The sequence below is a fragment of the Manis javanica genome, chromosome 2 (genome assembly GCF_040802235.1).
Source record: "Manis javanica isolate MJ-LG chromosome 2, MJ_LKY, whole genome shotgun sequence".
NCBI lineage: Eukaryota > Metazoa > Chordata > Mammalia > Pholidota > Manidae > Manis > Manis javanica.
In genome coordinates this window covers 73,696,444-73,714,250 of record NC_133157.1, presented here as the reverse complement: position 1 = coordinate 73,714,250, position 17,807 = coordinate 73,696,444, and the positions used below count along the sequence as shown (strand labels likewise).

At 38.5% G+C, this 17,807-nt stretch overlaps 1 pseudogene; it reads right to left on the bottom strand.

Annotated features, from left to right (window-relative positions):
- Positions 1-2,846: 2,846 nt before the first annotated feature.
- LOC118967055 (replication factor C subunit 5 pseudogene) lies at positions 2,847-4,513 on the bottom strand (annotated as a pseudogene).
- Positions 4,514-17,807: the final 13,294 nt, after the last annotated feature.

Genomic DNA, 17,807 nt, shown 5'->3' with positions numbered 1-17,807 from the left:
AAAATGCTAAAGGAATACAACAATCAAATGCAATGCACTCACATTATATTAATACTGGTTGAAAAATTAGCCAAAAAAAAAAAAACAATTTTGGAACAAATGGGGAAATTTGAACTTGGATTGGATATTATATGATATTAGGGCAATATTGTTAATTTTCTCAGATGTGTTAATAGAATGTAATTATGTAAGAGAATGTTCTTATTTGTAGAAGATGTATACCACAGTATTTAGTAGTGAAGGGTTATGAAAGATAAACAGATGTATTCAAATATGCCAAAATACATTAACATCCAGGTAGTAAGTATATGGGTGTTGAATTTAGGTGATGGGTGTATGGATGTTCATTGCACTGTTTTTTAAAAATACTTCCATCTTTTCTGTATGTCTATATATTTTTTATAATATGCAGTTGAAAAAGTAGAAGATCAAGTTTGGAGAATCAGAGCACAGAAAGCATATACAGAGGACCTGGACAGGCTCCACACTGAAACTCCACAACAGGGTCTGTCACACTTGAGCCATGGAGAAGTAACTTGAGACCTCAGAAGTCCAGCATATGTCCTGTGATGAATCTTCCTGCCCCCAAAAGAGAGGATTCAGGGACTACATTTTAATTATGTTTCCCCCATGCAAAAGTTTTAAAAAGGGATCTTTTAACCTTTACTAATTGTAAATTAATCCTCTCTCTCCAGTGGTGAGAAGGCCCACTTATTTCTGCACCCAGCTCACACACCCCTGTGTTTATGCCTGGGATAGGAATAAGACATTTTATAAAATGCAGAGAAGATCTTAGAGAAGATGATACAGTTTCTCAGTTGGCAGTGATGAATCGAGCACTGGTATAATTATGATCTGTAAAATTTCAACAATGATTAATACCTTTTCCTTTATTGAGTGGAATGTTCAGTGGAACAGTGGTTAAGAAGATGGGCTGTGAAGTTAGACTGCCCAGGTTCAAAAACTGAACTCCACCACTTAGTCACTGTGAGAAACAGGAAAGTCTAAACCGTTTTCTGTCCTCCTAAGTGAGGATAATGGCAGCACTCACCACACAGTTACACAAGAATGAAGAACAATAACTAATGCACGCAGCATTATTAACACAATACCTAGCGAGACTAAGTCCAAAAATGTTAATGATGATGATTGTAATTATGGTTCACAGAAGGGAAGTGAGCTTTTATGAACAAGTTGAAAGGGAGGCTCCTATTGGTTCTTCAGAAAATCCATAGGCAGCAAGTACATTTTTGACTACCCAGTAACTGAGATCAAGTTCATTGTGAATTTCACTATTTCCATAAGCTTCCTGAGAATTTTCTCAGCACAGACCTGGCACCATCTGTCCATCTCCAGCACCCCAAGGAAAGCTGGAGTCAAGCCACTGCAGAGAGAGCTAAGAACCACAGTGACCTCTGCTGCTCTGATTCACTAGCACGATGTCTACAGGCAAGCTACTAGCTCATCTCATTGGGAGCCCTTATTTTAGTGTTCTTCCCCCAGGTGCTGAAATGTAAAACGTTGTTATCTGATGGTTGTTGGAAAACAAAAACTTTCCTTAAAAATATTTTCTCATTTCTTGCCCACGACACTATTTCAAATACTTCTGGGGTTCTTGGCAGTTGAGATGTCATTTTGTGTTATAATTTCATTGATTATGCAACAGGTACTCAAAGACTTTACATTAGATTCTAATTTTATTTATATGTTTTTAAACATTAGAAGTGGTTCTTGACACCCATATATTTCCGAGACTAGTGAAGTTTTTTTGGTGGAAATCAATTAGTAAAAAAATTTATTTTAAAGGTTATCTTGAAATATGAGACCCCTTCACTTGACCTATAGCCTTCAAACTTCTGAGGGTGTCTTGACAGATGATGAAATCTATAAAAATCATAGATGATGAAATACAACTTCTCCCTGTCAGTAGTATATGAACTTAACACTTTTATAAAAAACTTCTTAAGGAAAGTTTAGTACTACCGAGAATAGTAATTCTGTGATCTTTAAGCTGGGAAGGCCTGAATGTAAATGTAAATTGAGTAAGACAGCCTTTATGATTGTCTCCCTAAAGAAAGAAGAGTCATATATGATAGAAACAGTAAGAAAACTACTTTAAAAATTGTGAGGAACAATAACATGAAAGCAATATAATTATTGTAAAATAAGCATCAATTTTGTACAAAATGTCCTTTATTTTCAAAAGTTACAGATTTGGAATCAGGTTTATGTCAAGTCCCCTGCATTAAGCAAGTGCTTTTTTAGTATAGTCACTGGTATCAATGGTATCCTTTAAAGATCGTTGTGTGTTAGACCTACATACACTTTTCTTTTACTGCCTTTCACACCTCAATTAGAAGCCTGCTGCTTCAAGGAGAAAAATCAAACTTATCAAAGAGTGTACTATATAACAGTTTTGGCCACAAATCCGGTGACACCAATTTCAATGTAAATACAGACAATGCCTAAGACTGTACTTTTAAACTTAATTTTGATGATGTTCATAAGAAACTTCAACCATATTAGATTTGAAAGCTTTATATTCCAAATTAGGATGGGTTAGGCCAACTTCTCTTTATCCAAGCAACTTAAGAGTAAAAACCTTAAGACTGACAAAAACTTTTTTTTTAACTATAAAGGCAAATAGTCCAATAAAATACTTATACATCAAACCTTTCTTCCTGTGTTTTTACTATACCACCAATGCAGCACATTTTAAAATTCTACTAACTCAAGCTACGAACTGTTTCCCAATATTTTTGGATAATTATAAATCAATCACATAACTGTGTATTTTGTTTTCAAACTACTGTTGGGTCCTTGGAATTGTACCTAGAAGTCAGTTTCTATAAAAATAGAGTCTCTGATGATTCAAAACCAGCAATGAAGGAACTCAGCTGAATCTGCTTCTTGTTAGTGTCAACACAAAGTCCATACTCAATGCCTGCCATTTTGATCAATTAATGTATTTGAACTGATGATGGAAAGTTCATCCTATGTACAAACAAGAATACACGTAATGCCACCCTCTTCAGTGTTTTCAACTTTGCAATATTTCATACCCTGTGGTGAGGTTTTCATTTACTATCCAGTCCAAAACATTGACAAAATATCGGATGTCCCATATACATATACATAGTCGGTCCTGTCTCTTCCAAGAACCATGTTGGAGTTCCGTAAGACATTCAGAGCCCTTCTTGTATCTCCATAAGAGAGAATTAGAAGTGATTTCAATCCATCTTCATTTATGCCAACTTTCTCTTCTCCTATAGCATGCCCTACACAGACAACAATGAATTTCGGGTCAAAAGACTAACTTCAAACTTAATACACCAGGACTGCAATACAAGGATGCTCTTTCACTGATAGTTACAGATGAGGCAAAACATGATATTCTTCACAAATTTCTCAGTCACTCTACTTCAGGCATTCAAAACATCTTGAGTCATGGCATTAGCTTCTAATCTTAAGACTTTCTTAAACATTGTCCTGTGCTGACAAAGCTCAGGATTGGTCCCTGAATGATATCTATTCCTCCAAGAGCAAGGTGTTGAATTTTTTATCTTTGTGCAGTTATTTAGCGCAGGCTAGGATAGTAGATTTCTGTCCTATCCCTGGAGGGCCATTGTAAGGCAGATGTGGGAATCAATCTTCTTTGACAAGTTTTTGAATAGTTCTCAGGATGCCCTGGCTGATGTTTTTCAATCCAAGTCAGTTTCCTACTTTTGTCTGCCATGGGGGTGACCAGCTCCAATGATCCAAGGGGAATTGTTACTTTCCAAGCATGTCTACAGAGCCATTAATTGGAATCTGACTCTGGAAAGTTCACTTTAGTATTGTTATACATTTACAAATTCATATTGTTTTTATAGTGCACATGGTTCACAGTCATTGTTAAAAATTAAGTTATATTCATAAACAAACAGAAAACACCTCTCCTGAAAGCCTACTGCCCAAAGATATCCATTGTAGTATTTGGTATATATCTTTCCAAAGTTTTCCAAAAACCAGTTGACTAATATTCCCATACTGTTTTGTTATCTTCTTTTTTCTACCAATATATCATGAACATCTGTTAAAAAAATGAATATGCATAACTTTCGTGGCTATATAACATACCCTTGAGTCAAAATTAATTACTAACATCTAAAACTTATTGGAGTTAAAAGTCAACTGTCTGATCAAATATGTAGCTGTCACCTTGAAGGAAGTGATTACTGTGCCTGCAGAGAAGTCCTGCCCCCTTTCCTATAGTCGCCTTCCCAATATTTATCATGGCTTTTGCTTATCCATCAGAGTACAGTGAAAAGTGCACTTCCAAGTTTGGCTCCAGGAACTTCCTCTGCCCACTTTTTAATAATTTTTGGATATATATATTTTTTAAAGTCAAATACTTTTTTTACATCTATTGACATGATCATATGCTTTATATTCTCATCCTTTTAATGTGGTGTATTGCATTTATTGGTCTGCATATGTTGAATCATCCTTACATCACAGGAATAAATCCCATTTTATCATGGTGTATGATCCTTTCAATGTGCTACTGAATTCAGTTTGCTGATATTTTGTTGAGAATTTTTGCATCTGTCTTTATCAGGGATGTTGGCCTGTAGTTTTTTTTTATAGTGTCCTTATCTGGCTTTGGTATCAGAGCAATGTTTACTTCATAAAATGATTTTGGGCATATTTGCTCTTCTTCAGTTTTAGAAGAGCTTGTGAAGGGTCGATGTTAATTCTTCTTTAAGTATTTTATAGAATTCACCAGTGAAGCCATTTGGTTCCTGGACTTTTCTTTGTTAAGAAGTTTTTGATTACTGATTCAGTCTCCCAACTTGTTATTGGACTGTTCAGATTTTCTATTTTTTTCATGATTCAGTCTTGGCAGGTTATGTTTCCATAAATCTACTCATGTCTTCTAGGTTGTCCAATTTGTTGGCACATAATAGTTCATACTAGTCTCTTATCACTTGTATTTCTGTGGTATCAGTTGTAATAGCCCTCTAAAAGACACACCTGATAAAGGACTGTTGTCCAAAATATATAAAGAACTCTTAAAACTCAACAACTGGAAAATGAACAACCCAATTAAAAATGGGAAAAATATTTGAATCGACACTTTACTGGAGAAGATACAGTTGGCAAATAGGATATAAAAAGATGTCCCATATCATATGTTTGCAATCAGTGATTACAAATTAAAATACGATATCACTTCACACCTACTACAAAGGAGAAAATCTAAAATGCTGATAACATCAAATACGGGGGAGGATGTGGAACAACAGGGACTTTCATGCATTGCTGATGGGAGTGGAAAGTGGTACAGCCACTTTGGAAGACAATTCAGTGGTTTCTGAAAAAACTAATACTCTTACCATACAATCCAGCAATCATGCTTCTTGGTATTTATTTAAAGGAGTTGAAAACTTACATTCACACAAAAATCTGCATATGGATATTTATGGCAGCTTCATTCAGAATTTGCCAAAACTTGGAAACAACCAAGATGTGTGAATGGATACATAAACTGTGAGCATACAGACAGTAGAATATCATTCAGTGCTAAAAAGAGATAAGCTATCAAGTCATGGAAACACATGGAGGGACTTTATTCATATTAGTAAGTGAAAAAAGCCCATCTGAGAAGCTGACATACTTTATGATTCTGACTATGTGGCATCTGGAAAAGGCAAAACTATGGAAACAGCTTTTTAAGACATCAGTGGTTGTCAGGGGTTAGAAGAAGGGAAGGAGGAAAAGGCAGAGCACAGAAGATTTGTAGGGCAGTGAAACTATTCTGTATGATACTATAATGGTGGATACATGTCATTATACATTTGTCTAAGTCCGTTGAATGTATAACACCAAGAGGGAACTCTAATACAAACTATGGACTTTGGGTGATAATGATGTGTCAATGTAGGTTCATCAACTGTAACAAATATATCACTGGTGGTGCTGTTGATAGTGGGGGAGTCTATGCATATGGGGGAGCAGGGAATGTATGGGAACTCTCTGTATTTTCACTCAATTTTTCTGTGAACCTATAACTGTTCAAAAAGGCTACTAACTTAGAAAATCTTATTTAAATCCTCACTTCACCACTTACTGGTTGTGTAACATTCTCTAGACCTCCCTTTTTCATCCATAGTAGAAGGCAAGAGCATCCATCACAAAGTGTTAATGTGATTTAAAAACTGGATAATCCAGATAAAATGCTTAGCACCCAGTAAGCAGTTAAGAAATGTTAGAATCTGTTCTCCCCCTCTCTCTTTTATCTCACAGGCTTGGAGATCTCACTGTCTTCCAGAGCATGGAGCTTTTGCTGGCCAGTGAAGCAGGTGTGTAATGGTTAGACTCTACCTGACACCCCTCCCCCATATGGAACGCAAAAGACCTATGCTACGGTGAAGTGAGCGAACTCACTGGTGTGGAGAACTCATATACACCTTGAAAAATTCCTTCCACATGAAATATTAATGGTTTTTTTTCCTTCAGAAAGCTACTCTGCCTCAAGGCTTCAGGTGTTTCTTCTGTTCAGGTCAACAGGAATTTTCAACCTTTAGCAGGTGTAAAACAGATACATTTTTAGAAAGCATACTGTATTTTTTTTAGCAATTGGGAATTTGGGCTATTTATACTGCCTTCAAACTTGTTGCTTTGTTCTCTGCCTTATAAACTAAAATCCATGGTCAAAACAACAAAAACTTGAATCACTTAAAAACTTGACAGTGAACAAGTACACTTCAGATTCCAGAGGATCCCCGCTGCTTTTTAACGTATAGACTAGTTAATTTATTTGAGGTACAAAATTTGAATAATGAAAAAGAAGACAAAGTGAGTACAGAATAATGAGGAATTGCAAGGACCCAGCCAAGGGCTGGGTTTTCCAGGTGTCTTTGTCTGGCGCAATTTGTTCTGTGTGTCACACAAATATGTGGCTTTCATTTCCAAGTGACAAGTGTAATGGAGTGCTTGTGAAAAACAACTGCATTATCAATGGCACTTTACGGTAAAGTCTCAATGACAACATATGGTTATCAAGTAAGATTACTTTATATTAGGAGAAAAGTTAGCAAATCTACAAACACACATGTGGGGGAGGGGGTAGCTCTGACTTTGACGGAGTTTCTGACACTATCCCCACTTCAGCCCAACTCTAGGAGATGAGCTGATTAGAACTTAGGAGGATTCATGTAGGAGACTTCAAATATGGTCTTGTTTTGGGAGATCCTGTCAAGCTTCAGGTGGTCTAGAAACTTTCTCTGGAGGGCAAATGGAACTTCAGATTCTGAACTACTTTAGGATATTTTCTCATGCACAGTCCTTGGCAAACAATAGGGTCTCAACAAATATTAGCCAAGTAGAAATCTAAATTTGTAATGATCACTTTCCTAGCAGAAATACAGCACCTAAAGACATTATTATAGCTTTCATCTACAGTGGTCACAAGTACAGCCTTAATTATCAAATATGAGTAAATTTCTAATGACTTGTTCCTTCCTTTTTCCTAAGCAGAATCCTGTGTTGTTTTCTCTACACCTCCCGTCTCTTGTTATGTTCCTTCCTTGCCTTTAGGGTGGTCAGCAGCACATGTGGGAATTCTGTCCTTTGAGGGTAAGTCCCATCATCAGAAAGACTGCTAACCCTTTGGCTGGTCATCAGATAATGAGGTTGCAGAATGAAGCCCACCTAGGATGATTTCAGAAGCTGAGGAAGCCTCGAATTGCTATGTCATCCAGTGATTATGCGTGATGTCACATACAATAAATGTTAAATTTTATAATTTAGGCACCATTAGAAAATGAACTTCATATGGCTCCAGTGGCACAATCGGTTGGCATGCGGTACTTACAAGAAAATGAACTACATAATTTATCAGTCAACAATCAATATTACTGAATGCTCGCTATAAACAAAATCAGGTTCTAAGCCCTCTGAGGGCTACAAAAATAAATAAGACAAGGAAGGGCCCGATCAGATTTGCAATGAAATAAGACCATTTTAGATGGGTTGCAGAAAAAAGGATCTGACTGGGAGAGAGAAGGGATTCATAGTTAGGGTATTGGTATTTGGCACTGTTAGTCAAATAACAGTGGCTTCCACAAGAATGAAGGTGTATTTCTCTCTTACATAAAACTTTGAGGTGGCAAACAGCCCAGGAGGATAGGGGTTCTTTTCATCATGCAGCTCCTTTCCACCTACAAAGTTGAGCTTGACTCACAACCATTTCAATACAATCCAGACTGCAGAGAGGGGCAAGAAGATGATGACAAGCATTTCTATTGCAAGGATGTAGTTGAGAAGGTGCACACATCACTTCCATTCTCAGGCTATTGACCAGAGCTTACATGGCCAGGTGACATGGTAGCTTGGTCACATAGAGCTGCCAGGGAGATTGGGAGATGTGGTTTCTAGCTGAAAGGCATAGTGCCCAGCTCTATAACCAAAAGGAAGGAAGAAGTGTAGATATTGGGTATGATTAGCAGTCTCTGCTACTGAGGGCAAGACTGGAGGTGAAGAGAATAATTACAAGACTGTTAAAGTGATAGCAGTGTCCTGAACTAGGTTAGTGTCCATGGTAATAAGAAGGATTGAAAGAGTATTTGGAAGGAAGAATTGACAGGACTTGGTAATTTACTGAATATGAGGAATATAAGAGAGTAAGGAGTAATTAAATCATTCCATAAGTATGTATTGAGTCCCTACTATGTGCCAAGTTTCCATAGGAGCTGGATATATGATAGTGAATAAATAGATCCTGGGGTGCGATGTCCAAATTTCTATAGAAGCAAATTACACTGCCATCCACTGAAACAGGGAATTCAGAAGGAAGAATAGATTTGAGGGAAAGTGATAAGCATCATAAACGAGGTGCTTATGGGACAACCACATCCACTCCAGCAGCTCCCATTCTGCCTGCATAAGTATTTAGGGACGGGAGAGTAGAGAAGAGATTAGTCTCTCACCAAGTGTCCACGCACTGTGCCACATTTTCCAGCTCTAACAGACAGGTGGGGCCATGTGACTAGTTCCAACCAAGGGCTGTTAGTGGACGTAATGGGTGTCATTTCTGTGCTAAAGCATTTAAGTGCAGCCCTCTAGTTCTCTCTTCTCTTGCCAGGCAGCCAGAAGGTCATACGTTTTGGATGAAAGAGCTACAAAACCCAAACTGTCTAGATCCCTGGCTCACAACTTGGAAGGGAGCTGACCTGAAAAGATGCCAGATCCCAGCAGATTTTGTGGGGGGATAAAAGAAAAGATTCTAGGTGCCAACCACTCTGATGTTAGAGTTGCTTGTTAAACATACCTGGGCCTGTTTTGACTAACAAGCTCTGTAACTGAAAAGCTCTTTGGCTATAAGAATTCTATTGTTCTTTGAGTCATCAGAAACCATTCTCTTAGCCATTCTCTTGAGATCAGAGGCAGAAGTTGTTGCTTGAGGTATTATTGCTGTTTAACATTAATTAGATTCCTAAATTTCTGCTTCCACCCACCTTGTTCTACTGCATGATCTTAGGCAGTCACCTAGCCTGTTTTCTCTCAAGCTTTACTAATTGGGGAAAATAAAAACCAGCCCAGGACAAAACAAAGCTTACTCTTTTTGGAACAGATAATGAAATAATCACTAAATAAAAGGATGGAAAAGATACAAAGCTACAAGGTGCTTTGCTGATGCCACAAGCATGCAGAATATTGTTTCTCTCTTTGAAAGTTCTCAATACTTTAATGTGAAAACTTGTAATTACTATGTCCTATCACTTGGGGAAGGGGCTGTTGTAAGGATGGGTTGGTGAAAGTTGCGCTGGTTACTTGACTGAAAATTTTAAACAATGTTCTTAAGAAACACTATGACATTTTGACTTCTAGGTCTGAGACCAAAGCATAAAGGAAGAAATTTCTTCAAAGTTACATACAATTGTAGGTATTTTGTGGATAGAAGATGATAAAACCAAGCCATCGGGTAAGTAGTAAGGGCTTCAGGGAGTTGGAGTAGTTTGGAGCTCCCTGTTGGGCTTCAAAATTCATTTCTGGGTAAATCTAACCCCCCTGGACCCAGGGCAGCTCTCTGGTGAAAGCCAGTTTGATGTAGGTGTGCCAGGTACCTTCCATTTCTTCCTCACCTTACACTCTCCACGCTTCTCCCAAGGAGGCTAATCTGTGTGGATTACACAGAGGGACGCCCTTGCCTATTGGTTTCCTGCTAGTCAGTGGGGAGTCCTTCCAGGAGATCCGAGGGAGCACAGTGAGGTCAAGTACTCAGTCCCTCCTCCTCCCTCTGCAGGGTGGCTGTGCTTTTGCGTCCAAGGTTGCTGCTCTCCCAAATGGGGTTGCTCAACAAAACTCTCTGCTCCCGTGGTTCTAGTAACCACTTCCTTCCCTCCAGGCCAGGAGGTACCAGCTTTGCTGCTGCTGACACCAGATAGAAGCAAATTAGACTGCCATTCAGTGAGACAGGGAATTCTGAAGAAAGAACAGTAGTATTCCCTGTGGTTCCCCCAAACTCCACACAAATAGTCCCTTTATACATAAATTCTCTAATTCAAATGTGTGATCTATTTCCTACTGGACTTTGATTTGACACCTGGGACATTTCTGTGCATCTCCCAAAGTACAACGCTCAACTTTCTGCTTCTGTTTATTTTCAAATGATGGACAATGTCTTCTCTCCTATCATCTCTAAGACACACCCAGAGATCCAAGACAAGATCCACAGATGGCATAAACTAAGAGATGATCTAAAGGGTTGGGTACCAGGAGACAGGACTGGTCTCTGGAAAGGTGTGAGCATTAAGGTTGGGGTGGATTTCAAAGATATGGTCAAAGAATCCCTTGCTAAGAAAACCAAAATGTGAATATTTTGGTGAGATCAAGTTCAATATCCAGATCTAATTATATTCCTCACTTTTTTCCCTAGCACTTTAGAGTATAGAATTGTGGTTAAAACATGGAGTGTGGAGTTGATCTTCCTGGTTAAACTCTGATTCTGCCACTTACAAGTTATCTGACATCAGATAGGCTATTTAAATTCTGCCTCAGTTTCCTGAGTCAAGTTAAATGTGGACAATACTATTATTTCCTTTCTAAGGATTTGTGGAAATTAAAGTAACTGATATATATGAAAGGGCTTAGAATGGTGCCCAACCCATAGTAAGTGTTTTGTAGATATTAACTATTAATATTTGGGGCCATAATAAATCTTAAAGTTTGGACCAACTCATCAGACAAATAAAGGTGTGGAGACCAAATCACTTGGCCAAAGTCATGAAGAAAAGATTATTTCAGGTTTTTTCACTGATTTATTTGTGCAGCAAATATTTATCTCACCGGTATAACTGAGATAACAAGAATTCCATTTATTTGTCCAGGTCTGTAAAAATGGTTAGAGCCAGAGTGAGAACTAAACAGAAACAGCAATCACAACAGACGCAACCACAAAACACAGTCCTGGAGCCCACCTGTGCATGGTTCACCCACAGTACTGCCTAGCTGTCAGCATGCCTACCTTGGATTTCAGTAAGTTCCTTGTCTAGCATCCTTTGGAAAATCCACTCGCATCATATGTGGGGCTTATGATACTACATTTGGTGCTTAGTTCTTGGTTTTTGGCTGATAAGCAAAAATGAAAAAGAGCAAGAAATTCCTCCAGAGACTCCACAGCTGTGCATGTGAAAGAACACAAATCTCTCCAACTAAGAGCTAACAAAAAAAAAAAAAAAAGACAAAAACCTCAAAGTAATTTATGCTCTAAGAGTTCCCCCTGGATCTGCATTTTCTGAAAGTCTCAGATGGTATGTTTTGTGTGTGTGTTAATTTCAGCCTTCTTGGTCAAACCATCTACTTCTGGGAGTACAGCAGTCCTGCTGGCTGGGGAACAATCCATCACTGGGGAGGGCAACATCTCAGTAAATCCTCATTTAACTGTGAAGACAGCTGTAAGCCCCTTAAATTCATAAGTGAAATTAAATCGCAGAATTCGGGAGGGTGGCTGGATGCTACCCAAAGATTCCCTGAGTGTAAAGCTAATCCTTGAGTTAAAAAGTAGCAAATCTAAATGCTCCATCCTGGATGGATGATTCCCCTGACTGCTAGGGAGAAGGGCTGAATGAGACTTAATCAAATAATAAAACAAAACACAATCCATTGATGAGTAAGGCTGGGTCAACATAGTACTGTCAAAGTAGATAACTGAAATAATTTTCCAGAGAATTTGCATCTGAAACAGTGCCTTAGAGAAGAGAAAGGCTTAAATATATTTATCTTTTTACCTTTTAGATCTATAGTCAATAATTTTAATAAAAATTGTTCACCTTTAGGGAGGGAAGTCGGTATATTTTTCATGGTCCTGGCTGGAAGTCAAAAGCCTGGTATCTGCTCTCAGAGCTAGAATTGTTTACTGGTGTTTTGGGACCAATGACTCATTCTTCTCTTGCCTCAATTTTTCCTCAGTTTTTTCTTCTTGTTGGAAATAATGTATCATCTCGGTGTGATCTGCTTTTAAGGCACTCACACACACACATGGCACACATGTCAATTACTTTTCATAGTGGGGAGTTCAGGATTATTAACATTCAGTTTGAGTTATAGAAATGTAATTTGTATTTTAAGAACTCAACTATTGAGACAAATGAGGTACACAGTCTCATGCTATTATTGAAAAGGATATTTAAAATTGTCTTAGGGGAAAACACTCTTAGGAAATCAAAACACTGTCCTCATAAGTTCAGTAATGACAACAGCGGAAAATGGAGCTTTATGTTAATTTTTAGATGAACAGATCTGCATTACTTGAGTACATGTCATAAATCCTCTTGAATATCAAATAGCTTCCTGCACAGTTTTACACAATGAGGCTTGCCTTCTTTTTGGCAGACACCTCCTCTGTCATATAGTTTGTAAAGGACTCACTAAGTATTATCACCTGAACTCTTGAAATTTACATTCAATTATCAATACATACACATGGAGTTCCTTTAAATGTGGAAATGTGAAGATCCTATGTGTTACAAACAGTACAAACCACTACCTTTTCGTTGAAGTGAGAATCAGTTATCCTCACCCAGTTTTCCCCCTTTCCTTGCTGTTTCTTTGCATATCCACACTTAGGGTAGGGTTGGATCCAAGGTTCTCAAACCTGTAGCGTTTAAGTCAGATCTGTCCCTCCCCCAACTTCCTCCCTGTGCCATGCTTCTAAGGGATGAGACCCTAAATGTTGGAAGGATCAAACTTTCCCTACCTTGTAATCTTCACTTCAGAGGTCAAATTAAGATTGCTTTTGTGATGGATTTGCTTTTCTTAACAAGGTTAAATATCTCTATCATTCACCCTAAGTCAAGTTGTTGAGAGCTTTTTCAAATACGCTTTATAGTCATACTACAGACCAGTCAGATCGTACACACTTGGCCTGGTATGTGCGGACCCATCTCAGATCGCAGGGATTAGCCATTCCTGGAGAACCAAACTACTTTTTTAGGAGACTGTTCTGAATCAGATTTTTTATTTGGTTTTTCATATTGTTGGTGTAAAAACCAAAAGAAAATTATTCCAGTAGGATAAAGAACTAATACACCTCCACTGAGTATCCTTTGTTTTGTTTACTCCTGAAGATTTTCAACATAGCCTGGTTTTCATTGGCTTTGAGTGTGTCTTTAATTAAGCAGATGGAGATTGAGGGCATGCAAAAGATCTCTTTAGATTTGAAATCATTTTGTCCTCAATTAATCTGAGGGATGTATAATAGGACTTTGTTAGTCATTACTTTCTCTTTTATTCTATTCTCCCCTGCCTCCGGATCTTGAATGCCCATTAATGAAATCAAAAGTTGTTTTCTCATTTGCATAAAGCAGGAACCCTCAGTGAGGTCTAAATAAGCCCCCAATAATGAGTGAGTCACCTGTATGATGGCTAGAATAATGGCCCCCCAAAATGTCCACATCCAATCCCCAGAACCTCTGGATGTTAACTTACATGGCAAAAGGGATTTTGCAATCGTGACTGAATTAAAGATCTTGAAGTGGGGAGATTATCCTGCATTATCTTGGAGGCCTGAAATAAGGACACTCTGAGAAGGAGAGGCAGATTTGCTTACAGAAGAAGAGAAGGTTATGTAATAATGGAAGCTGCCTTTGAGGCTAGAGGAAGGGGTCACAAATCAAATATAGATGGCTACCAGCAGCTGAAAGAGGCAGAGAAACAGATGGTCCAGAACCTCTAGAAGGAATCAGTGCTACCAGTACCTTGACTTCAGTCAGCCCTGTGAAACTGATTTCAGATGCCTGACTTCCAGAACTTTAAGAATAAAATTGTTTTAAACCACTAAGTTTGTGGTAATTTGTTGCAGCAACAGTAGGAAACAATGTTATCTGTATTAAGCATTTGGATTTTTTATCTAGACCAATAATTTTGAACTCTTATTTTGGATTCTTATCCCCAATGATAGATACATCATTACAAAAAATGAGATGGATGTTTGACTGTAGAGTTCTGAATATTGGCTTTAATATGAATCATGATATGATATATATATATATATATATATAGCTATCTAGTTGTGAAATCCAAGTAACTAACATATGTTTATTTCAAGAATGATAGTAATAGTGTAATGACTTTGGGATTCTTTTTAGAAGCTGTATTGATATATTTTTTTTAAAAAAGAGAAGTGCAACTTTCTAATTCCTAGATTTTAATCTTATTAACTCAAGGAGCAAACTAGTAGTGGGTGTCAAGTGTTTCATTTTTATCTTCTATGGGAAAGAGTGCTCAGTGCACTAAAAATAATACTCAGTATGCGGATGGGCAAGTAATCAGTACTGGAACTGTTTTTTTTCCAGTGAGATGCTCTGAAAAAACTTCAGAGGGCAAATTTCACTGGGCAGCTTCGAAAATTACAAACAATACAGCAGGCCCTTATACCCCTGAGTTCTGTCTAACTCTGCCTGGGATCTTGTCCATCAAATGTGTTAAGCTGCTTATTGTTACACGTAACAGAGATTTTAGGAATCTAATCTCTTAAGAACTCAAACCCAATGTTTATGCATGTGCTGTAAGGGGCTCATGGTGCTCATAGAGCAGCCTTCTATTAGCTCAAGGCAAAACTTTTTCCTGTTTTCTATCCAATTTCCCTGCCCATAAAGGCTTTGTTTGCCACTTTGAAAACCTCAGCAAATCTGAAGGAGCAGTAACAACCCTTCCCTAAACACAGGCAAGTGACTGTTGACAGCATCTTCCTCCCCCTGGTAGCCATCACCATTGCCATTCTCATCACTGATAGTTGGCTAGTATTTGTAACATTTTGTCTTGCCAATAGGTTTCAGCCCCAGGCGAGTTCGCTATGGATTCAGTGTGATCAAAGAAATTGACAGCAAAATGTTCTTGGGGTGAAAGAGTTATACCCAACTTTATTTCCAGGTGGCAGGTCAGTCACTAAAATCCTGTTCACTCAGAGCGAGTCTGCATGCAGCAAGCCGGTCTCTGCCTCTGCACCCCTCTGTCCGCACAGCCATCCTCTGGGCCTCTCTGCACAGTTGTCCCACACAGCCATCCTCTGGGCCTCTGTCCTTGGCGCTGCCACCACTCCAGCCTCTGCTCTGCTCTCCTGCAGCCTTGCAGCCCTGCCACTGTGTCCTGCCCAGAGCACTGGGCAGAGCTCTTTATAGAGTCAAATTGCCCACAGGTGTGCAGTGAGCTGGTCAATCAGAGCCAGGTGAGAATCCTGGCCACAGGAACTCTCATTTTATCCAGACATTTCACCAAGAGCTTTCATTCACCTTATCTCTTCAGAATGAGAAGTCTCAGCCTTTGGAGCTGGATGGAGCCTTTGGACACTTAATCTTGCAGATTTTGTGGAGGAATCAGGGCAGCCTTGTACACCTACCAGCACACTCTGTGTTACATAAGGACTGTTTGACAGATGCCTGTGGAACTAATGTTTGCAAATAAGGAAACTATATTCCAGAGAAGTTCTGTAGTTTCCCCAATATCAGACAGACAAAAAGGGAATTGCACACACTCAAGCTCGGGTCTCTCCATCTATATATGAGGGACCAAAAACAAAAAGTCACGTGTAAACCTGTGGAAATGGCTCCATGATTGTCTTAGTTGAATAACAGGGAAAGTGTCAAAAGGTGAGGCTTTCATCAAAAAGTACATATTCATTGGCCTCACCTCACCACATGTGAAGATGAGAGAAAAAAGAAATGAAAAATGATGATACACCACTTAAAAAATCGTAGTATTGTCACTGGACGTTGACCATTTGTTTTGGAAAAAGAATGGGGGATTTAGCAATGTCATTATTGTTCATTTGTGCTTTCTTTGTCCATTATTTTTCTCAGTGGGAAGCAGGAGTAAGATTTCCTCCCTTTTGTGAAAACTGAAGACTATTTGCCTTTCTAAATATTGGTTTCCCTTACCAGCATTTAAGATACAGCTGACTCAGCTCAGGTTGCTACTTAAGTATATTCACACAATTATTTCTATTTGTAAAGGGAAAAGCTATTGTCAATAAAATGTGGCAAGTGTGTTTTTAAAGTCTTCTGTCACCCACAGCAAATGTGTTTTAATTGCTGAGGACCAAGGAAGGCATCTCCCAATCTTGCTTTCTGTTGGAGATCCAATTCTGCATCCACAGAACAACTGGGTCCCTGGGAAGTCAGTAATCATTTGGAAAACCAGGGGCTGGAATTTAGAGCATTACCTAGACTGTTCTCTTATTTCTACCAAAAATCTTAATTCAGGTTAATTTAGCTTGATGAAGTTCCCCAGTTCCAGGTGAAAGGAAGCTAATGTTAATTGGACTGCTCCCTCAACAACCCAGTGAGGTAGAAATTACATTTGGTTTTTAATATGAGAAAACTGAGATAGGCTAAGGAACTTAATAAAGCAGTATAATATTGAAGTTAAAAGTTGGGGCTTGATGTCATTGCCTTGAGTGCTAATCCTCACACAATCCTTAACTAGCTGAGTGACCTTGGGAAGAAAGTTGACTCTCTAATCCACAGTGTTTTTTACCAGTAAAATGGGGATGGGATTTGTGACTAGGAACTACTGCTTTCAGTGGTTTTGAGAATTGGTGCTAGACTATAAAATTAAGTCAATTACTAGCATTAAAGTGATTGAGGTAGTAAATTTCAGAGATGAAGTTCAAAGGTTAAGCATTTTTCCTTGTACCATGTAACCTTTTGGAATATGTCCACAAGGCCAGAATTTCTCATAGTGAGATGTCTAGGATTAGAACTTTAAAATGATCTTTCTGGCCAATTCAAATATGCTGTGGAGAGAGTTGCTCACCTACAGTTGGGACACCTGTTATGTCTTAAATTAAATGCTGTTGAGGCCTGCAGTGTGTGTGTGTGTGTGTGTATACACACATACATACATTGGATGGATGGAGGCCATCATATATATATATGTAATTTCATGTTGCAGGATACAGAATGGCTACCAGGAGATAGAAATGGAATTGGACAAGAGAGAATCTCCCTTTTTCTTTAGAAATTAGCTTTGAAGGAGACTAGACAAGGGTAATTCTGGTACATACACACACACACACACACACACAAACACTTATCGAGTCCATACTGTGTGTAAAACATCATGCAGTGAGGAATATGAAGATTTCTATAAAGGTGAAGCCCAAGCTATTCTATAGGTCATTTCAGCAAGATAGCCAGTGATATACCCAGTCCAAATCAAGGCACACAGTGCCATGGATCTGACAACATGCTCTAGGAATGAAGGAAAGGAAGATTACTGACAGAAAACAATGGAAGGTGGAAGAAAATTGGTAAGACTTCTTGGGA